The 11,354-nt window shown below is 30.9% G+C and overlaps 1 pseudogene; it reads right to left on the bottom strand.

The window, feature by feature from the left end:
• Positions 1-580: 580 nt before the first annotated feature.
• Positions 581-4,539, bottom strand: LOC21402091 (annotated as a pseudogene).
• Positions 4,540-11,354: the final 6,815 nt, after the last annotated feature.

Below are 11,354 nucleotides of genomic sequence, written 5' to 3'. Positions count from 1 at the left end.
ATTAAGAGTAAGAAGTAAAAATTTAGACTTATGTACTTTTAAGAATAAGTTCAATAATTTTCTTTCTTTTGTGTTTTGTGTGTTGTGTTAAAAGGTAACATAATCTAGTATATTACAAATTATAAATATACTAAAGGAGAGTAGTTGTTCACTGTTCACACACACTTAATTTACTGTACATAATACAGTGTATTAGTGTAATACAGTGTAATGATGATTTCATTCCTCGATTTGTTTTTGGCTTGATGTCTTCATTTTGTCTCTCTGACTTTATTTGGGCACAAATCGTCGACTTCATTGCTCCTTTGATATTTTACTCTGGTCATCCATTTTTTGTTACATACAAATTATAATATGTGATGGATATTAAATATACTAAAGGAGACCTCCCGAGCACTCTTCATGCCCTAATAATTCACTGTACATATGAACAGTACATGTAATTGTCTGTTGTACCCTTTTTCCTTTTTTTCCTGTGTTGGGCAGGGGCTATTTGGTCTTTTTGTGCTCTATGATTTGATTGTTCACATATGCCCTTAGCTTTTTTATTGTTTAGTTGGTCTTGGGCTAGGTTTTTTGGTCATTTCGCTCCAAATAAACCCCTAGGCTTTGCTTTCCTTTTCCCACCGCCCCATTTGCTCCGCTTCTTCTCTTCGTTCTTGAGCAGAAACCCTAGATTGTTTGATGCTCTGATTTTCTCGGTCTCCTTCGTTTTTTTCCAACAGAATGTTTGGAATTGATATCGTTTTTATTTTTCACATTTTTTGAGGAAAACAAATAAAAATATTTTTAAAACGGCGTTTGACGCAATAAAGACAAAAAATAAAAATGAAAACGATTTTTTTAGTTTAGTGTAAAATGAGAGAGAAATGAAAAACGATTTTTAGTTGTTTTTTATTTTTTTTTTGTTTTCTCCTCTCTAACAAAGAGAAAGAGAGAGAAACATTAATGGATTTTTTTTATACTGAAAACAATCTCTTGATAAAACTACCAAACACATTTTTAAAAATAATTTCTGTCTGAGATTGAAAATATTTTTATTTTCATATAAAAAACAAAATCATTTTGTAACAAGTTCCAAACGCATATATTTCTCCTTGCCCAAACAAATAAACAAACAAACAAACAAATAAATAACCTCTTCATAAGCAAGCATATCTTTTTGATCTGAGAAGATTGGTTATGTGATTATGCAGTTGTAAGTTGGGTACTTGACAATGCCAAAGTCAGCTAATAGAAACGATGATAGATCCTGCTCTCCATTTAGAAAGAAAAGCCTCTGCATGGACCACAAGCTTTAGAAAGAAAAAGAATACGTGTGCTAAAAAGAAAAAGCGCGGGTGCTGGTGTGTAATAGACAACAATAGAAGACAGACCTCAGCACGCTAGAAAAGAGATTTAGCTTTGGAAGATATTCTAAGACAGGAACCTGTTCTCTTCAAAATCATATTTGGTAATGGTGGACTGCAAATTGAATGAAGAACATGTAAGAACACTTAAAAGATACATTGAATCATAGACAAACGAATTTTATAATCGTTAAAAGAAAATCATTTGGTACCATAATCCATCTTTATATGAGGAAAGAAGAGATGCAATAAGTTCCTGCTTTCTCGTTCCAAAGTTGCATCTCTAAAGCCTCCATATAGCATAAAGTTAGGGGGGAAAAGAAGAGCATCAGATAACGAAGCAATTCCACCACCACGCACACACACAAAATCAAAGGAGAGCCAACAATTGATGACAGAAAGTCTATGTAAAAAGGTTTCTACATGCTCTAACATCCAAATTAAAATAGAGGCAAAAAGAAAAGGAAAGGATTTTCCATTTTGAAATTGGGAAGCATTTTAGATGCACTACTGAATTGGACAACGTAAATTGCCAAGTTGCTGTAAAAAAAGTCACATAAACGGTAACTAGAACCAATCAAATCCAACGAAAGATTTAAAAGATAAGATATTATAGGTAATACATGAACTATGCTCTACTATGCGCACATACAAACACAGGCCATTTCGTAAGGTCCTCCACAAATGGAGAATAAAATCTTACCGCATCACCATTGCTTAGATGTTTGACCTGCTTCTGTCCGCACAGTAAATCTCTTACTATGCACTCATCAGAAGCCAATTCATTACTTTTGGAGCATAAACTAGAGATGCAAACAAATCTAGAAAGATCCACCCAAAATGCCCTGTCCATCATAGGTATTTTAATGCTTAAAATTGAATCGAATTCATGCCTTTAGTCTTTAAGCTAGTACTCCTAGATACTTATTGATAGATAATATGGAATATTCATTTGACCAAAACGACAACATTATGGAAAAGCAATTCAAATAATATAAATAGATGCAAACCTTCTTAAGTATGCATATAATTTCATGAAGTTCATAGACAGTGAGCAAGTTCAAAATGTCGTTCACATCATCGTTGTGCAGTTCATTTTCTTCATCAAAGGAACGTATATAACCTGTTGCTACAGTGCAAGCATACAGATCTCCAATTAGCCTTGGGCAGGAATAGATGTAACATGTACACGCAATAATATTAGATACCAGATAGCTCTTTCATTGTTTTGTGAGGATCTAATGTTTTTGAGTAGAAAATATTTGACATCAGAAACCATGGCCCTATGCAGCATTAAAGTAACATAAAAATTAGTATCAAAGAATGGGAAAGACAACAAGATAAAGGTGCAACAGTGGAATACCTTTTCGTGTATAAAGACGTACAAAAAGACTCTGACTGTCATCTAACAAGGAATTGAAATAAAATCATAAGCTGTCAGAAGACTCGAAACAATATAACAAAAGAATCAAAATACTTCTGACGGAAACAATTGAGTTAATACCTAAAAATTGTTGTTCGCCATCTATTAAGAGGTTAAGGTTACTTATTAAAAATTCTCCTGTTGATATTTTGTCGAATTAGTTCGACCATTCTTTGTGGATTCAGTTACTTTCTGAGCATTTCTTCATAAGTATCTAAAAACCTCTCAAGGTTGTCATTCTCTTTATTTTCATCTGATACAGCCTTCTGACAAAAAATCTAAACCGGAACAGCATCAAGGGAATTTTTTGGAACCAAAGTGACCTGTCCTTGTAATAAATTTCACAGAAACTTGGACACTTACAACCTTACAAAGAAAACAGATTTACTGTGCACACTATTAATAGGGGAAAAAATGCACGCAAAACACCGCTTGTGAAGTTTCATTGTTATAAATAAAAAATAAGTTCCATGCAAGTCTGAAACACCTTGTGAAGTAATGTTATCCTTAAAACGTAATAGAAATATTACCATCTTCAAATATCTCATCTCAAAAGATGTATTTTCTTTTAACAAGGTTACTAAGCTATCTTTTTAGAATTTCATAGTGACCAACCAACATGTCAAATATTTGCAACTGTAAATGGAATAGCTTATTGACAGAAACGACCTGAAATTTCTTCTTACTAGTTTTTCTACACAAGTGAACTTTTCTCAGAAGAGAATACTCAACACAACTTTTTTAATATATACTCATAAATATGTCACAATTTACAAAATCCCATGGATCTATAGGGAAAAAAAATGTAGGATATGTTAGTCAATATGTAATATATATATATATATATATATGTTTATTTTTCTTGATTACAAACGTAACACTTTTACCAAAAGGAAAAAAAAATACAAAGGAGATGAATCAGATATCCTCAAAAACCAACAGCTCTATTAGAAAAATACAACTACAATTAATAGTAAGAAGGGAAGAGTCTGGAATGCATCTGATATGCATATCTCAGTAGTAAAATGCAAAAGTGTATTTGCATCTGTTCCAGATTGACTAAAACAATCACACCACAATTTTTTCTGGGAGAAGCAGCGTAAACTAAAGGGCGTACATGTTCGTTTAATTATCTTTTTTTTTTCCTCAAAATATGTTCTACTTATCTAATGTCTCTCATTTCTGAAAACATTGAATTAGACTCTCATTTCTGAAAACATTGAGAATATATCATAGAAAAAACGTATGAGCAGAAGTATCATCCAGCTTGGAAATTATTACCTCAAAGCTTAGGAAGTACTTCACAATTAGCTGAGATAGATAGTGAGCTAATACACAAGGGAGAAAACCAAGCACTTTAAGTTAGCGGGAATTAACAGAAACAATCTGATCCAAGAAAAATATTACGCAATACACATAAGAATTGAATAAAAATAAAAGTACAGACAAAATATTGAAGTAAAAAGGATGTAAATGAACCTTGACAGCATTAGGATCCTTAATATTATGTGGGTCTCTCACGAGAGAAATTCTTTCCCCGAAATTTATTTCCTTTGCATCACTAAACTTGCGACCAACAATAAAGGTATCTAGAATTACAACAGATATGTCATCCAACATTATTGCCATGCCATCATCAGGCACCTCAATATTCTCGAACAAAAAATGTGTAACAATATTCTCATCTGTCTTGTCATCACAGATTGAGCTCTTAGATAAACCATCTTTGTGCAAAGCAGACTTTAAATTTAATACTGACTCAGACATGTTACTAGTACTGTCACTTTCTTCAGAACAATCAAAATCAGGCAATCCATGAACAGCATTCCCCACAGTCCTTCCATCACCGGTGATAAGCAACAAATTACTCCTTGACTGTTCTCTCTTGGAGGAACGAATTTGAACTTTCTCCGGTAAGCAGAAGTTCATTTGAAGAAGAGTTCGCTGTGTCAATTTCCTTTCGGTTCCTCTTGATAGATACATTTCTATGGGGCAAAAAAAAGTGTGAGTCCTTATGATGCAAACCAACATATGATAGCAAGTTACTCATGAAAACAACAACAACAACAACAAAAGTCATTTAAGCTAGAAAAACCCTCACTAGCAAACAAAATTCTCAAAATAAGTTGCTAACTACGCCTTCTTTGATATCACTTTCAGTTTTTGTTTTCTGAGTTAAAAGTGCAATATCACAAGCAAAACTCTGCAACCAAAAAAAAAAAAAAAGAAATTGCTCTCATTGCAATAGAAATATAGTCGTCACAATGATTTCAACAGAAATTTTTCGAACGAAAAACGGAAATCGAAGAGAGAGAAAGCGAGAACGCCTGGATCGGAGAAGAAGATAGAAGATTTTCGCGGTTGGGAAGAAATCGCCTACATTTGCTGACCAATCGGGTCAAGCTTTCTTTTCTTCTGAGCATTTTCAGAGAAATTGTAAAGTTCGCTCCCATTTTGCCCTAGCAGAATCTGAGATTTTGGGGCTTGGCTGCGCAAGGGTTGGGCGAGGCCGAAGACTCTATCGTCGTATCCCTCAAGACCGCGTTTCTTGGCTGCATGAAGTGCTTCATGGCTACGAAATCTAGAGAGAGAAAGAGAGAGAAAGAGAGAAGAAACGGAGGAGAGAGAGAGAGATTGAGAGGGTTTTGGATTGAAATGCAGGTCAAGAAAAAGGAACGAGAGAGAAAGGGGAAATGTAGCCGTTGGAGAGGAGCGACTGGGGAAGATATGAGATATTGAGCAATTCGTTCCAAACCGTTTTTATTTTTATTTTGAAATCATTTTTAAAAATACGTTTAGTAATTTTATTCTAAGATTATTTTCAATTTAAAAAAATTAAAATTATATTTAGTGATTTAATTTTTAAAAGAGGGTAGGGGTGCAGTCAGAGAAAAGTGTGGGGGGAGAAGAGTTAGGGGAGGGGGAGGGGTGGTGGGTAGTCGGAGAAGAACGAAGGGAGAAAATGAAAAAGGAAAATGAAAAACAAATTTCATCCGTTTTCAGAAAAAATGAGTTTTTGGGAAAATCTAAAAATATTTTTATTTTTTATTTTGGTACAGATTCTTCCCAAACACGTTTTCATTTACCGTTTTAATTTTTCTTCCTCAAAAAACGTGAAAAACGAAAACGAAAACAAACGGGCCTTGAATTTTGGGGTAAAACCACTGCATAGGGCCCTTTTTTATCGATTGTTTGTGTAAAGAAGAGAGAGAATAGGAAATGAATTTATGCATTTTTCATTACTAAAACTGATTAATAATGTACATAACTTTTAATACATTTAGCTGCTAACCAATTCTAAGATAGAACCAATGACTTAATGACACCTGTACAAGTCTAACTAAGCTCAGATAAGTTATGTAATTAATTCTCATTCTCTAACAGTTAGTTTGTTGGTGTTATTATTAGTATATATTTTTTAACTCAAGTGATTGGAACAATTAAAATAATATGTTAAGAAAAAGTATTAGTATATAAATTTTTTTTTCAACTTGAACAATTAAAATAATATTGCTAAAAAAACAATTAAAATAATATGTTACGAAAAAGTATAATTAATATGTTAAAAAAAATTAAAATAACCCATTAGTATTAGAGAAAAAGTATATGTTGGCAAAGTCAAGCTCATATATTAAAATATTGAGTTTAATTCATAAAATACTTAAAATTTTCTTCTATCTTGTAATAATTCATTTGTTGAGAGTTGTGTTAAATTTAGTCTGCAATCTAACAAATTTGTCAGCGTTAATTACATATTCTATATTAAATATGAGAAGTTGCATCACATTTCATTTGTGAACGGAAGAAAAATCCTTTCATTATATAGATGGAAAATATTAGGACTATTCTGTAGCTTACTCCTCGTTCTAAATCACTTTTTAAAGCACATTTTATTTTTTCAATTTAAAAAAAAATTGAGTTTTTGTTTTATTTTTAGAAAATACTTTTAGTAATAATATTTTTTGTTTTGTTTTAATTTATTCTTAATTTTTTGCTTGTTAAAAAAATAAAAAGAAACAGCTTTTTTTTTAATGAAACATTATTGTGTATAAAATTAAGATCGGAATTGGGGCTGAGTTTGGGGTTGGATTTGGTTGGGGCTATGGTTCTAATCTTAGGCTCATCCATATTAGGCTGTACCTTAACCCCAACCTCATCTCCCTATCTAGACCCTGACACCAACCTTGCCCTCTACTTTCGATTCTCAACCCTGACCGTTGTTGGTTTTAATGCAAAAAAAAAAAAAAAATGTAAAAGCAACAAACTCATTAAAAATTTTCAAAAACAAAATGAATGATTTTTTGTTGCAAACTGTTTGCATATTATGACATAACTTATCATGGCAATAAAATCATTTTAGTACCCTCTGTTATAGTGAAACATCTCGTTGATACTCTGTATTTTTAATAATACTAAAACAGTATCTTCACCTTAAAAAAAGTTCTTTCGGTACCCTGATACTGATTTTTAGGACATATAATGTCCAAACTACCGTTTACATTAATAAAATAAAAATCAATAACTTTTAAAATATTTAAGAAAACTTTTTAACTTATTTTAATTTTCAATTTATAAGTATTTTCCGAATTTTTTTAAAAATTATTAGTTTTTTGTTAATTAGTGAGAAGGGTATAATGGACATTTCATATCCAAAAATCAATCTCAGGGTACCGTACGAACGTTTCTTTAAAGGTGAAGATATTGTTTTAATATTATTAAAAGTACAAGGTACTAACAAGATGTTTCACTATAATAAGGAGTACCGAAACAGTTTTATCCCTTTATCATGACATAATTTTTACCTATTTGACAAACAACAATTTTAGATAATTGAACGATCGAGAACCTAAATTTTTCTTGATATCGTTATTCTCCATAAATCCAATAGTGAGTGAGCATAATTAAACTTCTTTGGAATTTGTTGACAATTCAAGAATGAAAGCTCAATTCTTTTATCTCCTTCCAATTCCTTTTCTTTTTCTATGAATTATCAAGCACTAATGGGGAGAGTCTAGAAATTACTAAAGGAGGTCATAAAAGATCTAACCCTACATAAAAGCTATTAATAAATGCAAGAATGTGTCCATCTATTGTAGTATTAGTAAAAATATCGAATATGCCAGCAACAATAGGGCATGAAATTAACTATCATATTTATTATATATTAGAGAAACAATTTTATAATGCAAATAAATAAGTTCTAACTGATCGTCATGCTCTATTAATAGCTTAAAAGATTAAGAGTGTTGCAAAGAGAGAGTGTAATAATTTTAACAAGTTATAAAAAATGATGAATACTCTATTCATTATCATAAAATGCATCTACATCATTCAAAACAAACTATGAGATTGATCTGGATGACAATGTTCTACATAAAATGCATCTACATCATTCAAAACAAACTATGAAACAGAATCTCGATACAAACTAATTTTAAAATTTATAGTAAAAAGTGGTAATATGTGGGGTTTTAGTCTAAAGATCATTATCACATTTCTATTAATGACATTCTTAATCATAATTATCCCTTTATATAATTTAAACAACTTATGCAAAAGGGACAATATTGAACAGAGGGAAAATATTGATTTCACATTGAATTTTAAGAGTCAATTCAAAAAAAAAAAAAAACATAACTTTCTAATTGGCAGTCGTTTAACATCTATTATTACATTCTTAACCTAAATTAATTAATTTGCTCTCAGGGTCCTCTCATAAACGAAGCTGCAGTACAAAAGGTTTATTTTATTTTCCGAATTTTGTTCTCTCTGATTTGTCCAATAACTTTAATTGTCGACTCACACTTTGACATTTTGAATTATTGGTAGAATCTTTTATCCTAAATGCTACATTAAAGTTTAGTTTTCTGCCATTTCATTTGATGTGGTTGTTAGTATAGTAAGATTTTTTTAACTCTTCTTGTGGTATTTATGTATATTTGTTCGGTATCTCAGTACCTAGTATTTACAACCAACAATATGTTGAATATAATCCTCTTATTAGTCAAAGATACAATATAAATTAATATAAGATAGTTTTAATATTGTAATATTATATAACTGAAATATTCTTACTTTTGATTATACTAGTTGACACGCAATATTTAGTATGTTATATTTTTGAAACATGTAGATTTAAAATTTATTTTAAGTCTAATTTACTTTTTTCAACTTATTATGCTTTTAAGAGTTATTTTAATAGAGATAAATCAACAAAGGAAAAAATAATTTTAATTGTATGATATATGATAAGGGGAAATCGGCACAAAATAGAAAAATGAGAAGAAACAAAAATAAAGGGTCAAAAGATAGAAACAAAAAAGTTGAGGACAAAAAAAACAAAAAAAAAAAAAAACTGAAAAAGACAAAAATTGAAATAAATAGAAAAAAGGAGAAAAAAAAAATAAGGGATGGAACGTTTAATTAAGGTTCGCATATTAGAAGGAGAAATATATATATTTAAATTAGAAGGAGGAACATATTGAAAAAAGGGTACGTTCAAAAATTATTTTAATAAATTCCATTTGGAGGTGTCAAACAGTCGGGGCTTGAACGAGAAGGTTTTAAAAGATCGTTTGGTAAGGGGATTCATACCATGATTTGAATCATGGTTCATAATTCGTTACAATATTTTCTCTCACAAAAAATACACGTAAATAAAAAATGATTCTAATTTTATGATTCTAATTCATAAACTAAACGTATCGTAAATATAGAATAGACGAATATTTGAAAGTAAGTATATTTAAATCCCTTCTTAAAAAGTAGTAGTCAACATAATTTTGGGGGAAGTTATCAATAGCCTCCCGTCTTTTTTCTTCCTTTTTTTTTATTAGGGATATCTTTCTATTTCATGAAAGTACTAAAAAGCCCATCAAGTTTGAAACTTTATCCAAATTCCTTCCCTTGGTCAAAATTGGGAAAATTTTGAATCATTGTCCTTATCTTCCCTTACTAAGAACTCTCCAAGCATGCTAAGACATTGAGAGATCAAGAAAACATGTTTATGTTTGAATAAAAGAGTTTATTTCATGTCCATATAATGGTTTTTGGACAGAGATGTTTTGTTGCATATCAATGTTTTGTATGGATAAATCTCAAAAATTGAGTCTTTAGATTTGAATGGTTTTTCGTAATATCTAAGTACAGCAGAGCACATGTAAGGGGAAAAAAAGGAGAACAAGACATAAGGATACTTTTGACTAATTCCTTAATTCTGAAAGTTACATTTGGCATTACTCTTTTCTCCCGAATGTGTAAAATTAGTTCCTTTTCATACCGGATCAAATACGTATGCTCGGGGAACAGCAGCTGATGTGCAAGGTTTTCTACGACACCGAATCCAAGCTTTTAAGCATGAGTATATGAGAAAACTCTAGTTTTCATTTCTCTCGAGAAGTAGTGAGCTGGGAATGCGATTTCTAGTTTGCAGCATGCATGACAACTGAGTCCTCGCAATGTGTCATCTAAATATGTGTTCGTATTTTATTTTGTCTTTGCATAATAAAAGCGCATATCGTTTAGATATGAACCTTGCTACTATAGATGTGTTGTATTGGTGGGATACGGGGCCTTTTGCTCCGTCTCAACGATAAGAGATTGAAATAAGCCTTTACATTTAGCTGTTTTTACTTTGATAAATTTGTAATGCCGTCCATATCAGCTATGTTTAAAAAAAATCTTAAATACAGGTTAGGAAGTTACTTAACATGTTTAAAAGATTCTAATGAAAAGAAAACAAAGAGTTGTTTTCTTTGGACGGTTTGGTTGTATATTCTTGTCTGTCATAATATTATAGAGCCTTTTAGTGTGTGTTTTGATGAGTGAAAAAAAGAAAAGAAAGAAAGAACGGGAAAATGGGGTTAGGGAGGGGGGAATCTAACCCTTTTGATTTTGTGAAAATATATGATCAGTACTTAAATGTACTTTAAATTATATTGATCCCAGTTTTGATATCAATTGAAGCAATCATTTTTCGAATAAAACAGAAGGAAAAAAAAAAAAAGTCAACAGTATTTAACTTTCTACCAACTTTCCTATCAGTTATTTCAAAATTTCGTATTTAACTTGAGTACAAAAGGTCATTTCATACACTGTTAAAAAAAAAGTGATCTTTTCATAAAAATAATGGGAAATTATAAAAAATAAGTCTACATTTAAAATTTATAGAAGTAAATAGTCAATTTACCAATGTATAAAAATTAACAGGCCATGGCCATGTCATGTTTTCAGTTTTTCATTTTTCAATTTTATCCTTTTCTTGCTATTTTTTTCATTTCTTTTTTTTCCTTTTCTTTCTCGATTTTGTATTCTCGGTCTTCTATCCTCTACTCTCTCTAACTCTCTCGTGTATATCCAAGATTTTTCCTTAGAATTTATATAGTTCTTGAAAAAGTGGTGCTAACTTAATAAATCTTAAAATTTTGAATTTCTCTATTGGATTTACTAGGGCCTTGTTCACTTCACGGATTCGAGTTTTCAATTCGAACTGAGATGTGACATTTTCTGAGAGCTTTTCACTGTAGCAGAAAAAGTCAGATGTGGCATTTTCTGAGAGCTTTTTACTGTAGAAACCTAAAACT

Source organism: Morus notabilis, unplaced genomic scaffold, assembly GCF_000414095.1.
Source record: "Morus notabilis unplaced genomic scaffold, ASM41409v2 Scaffold794, whole genome shotgun sequence".
Classification (NCBI taxonomy): domain Eukaryota; kingdom Viridiplantae; phylum Streptophyta; class Magnoliopsida; order Rosales; family Moraceae; genus Morus; species Morus notabilis.
The sequence above is the reverse complement of the archived record's forward strand: the minus strand, read 5'-3'. Positions and strand labels throughout refer to the sequence as shown.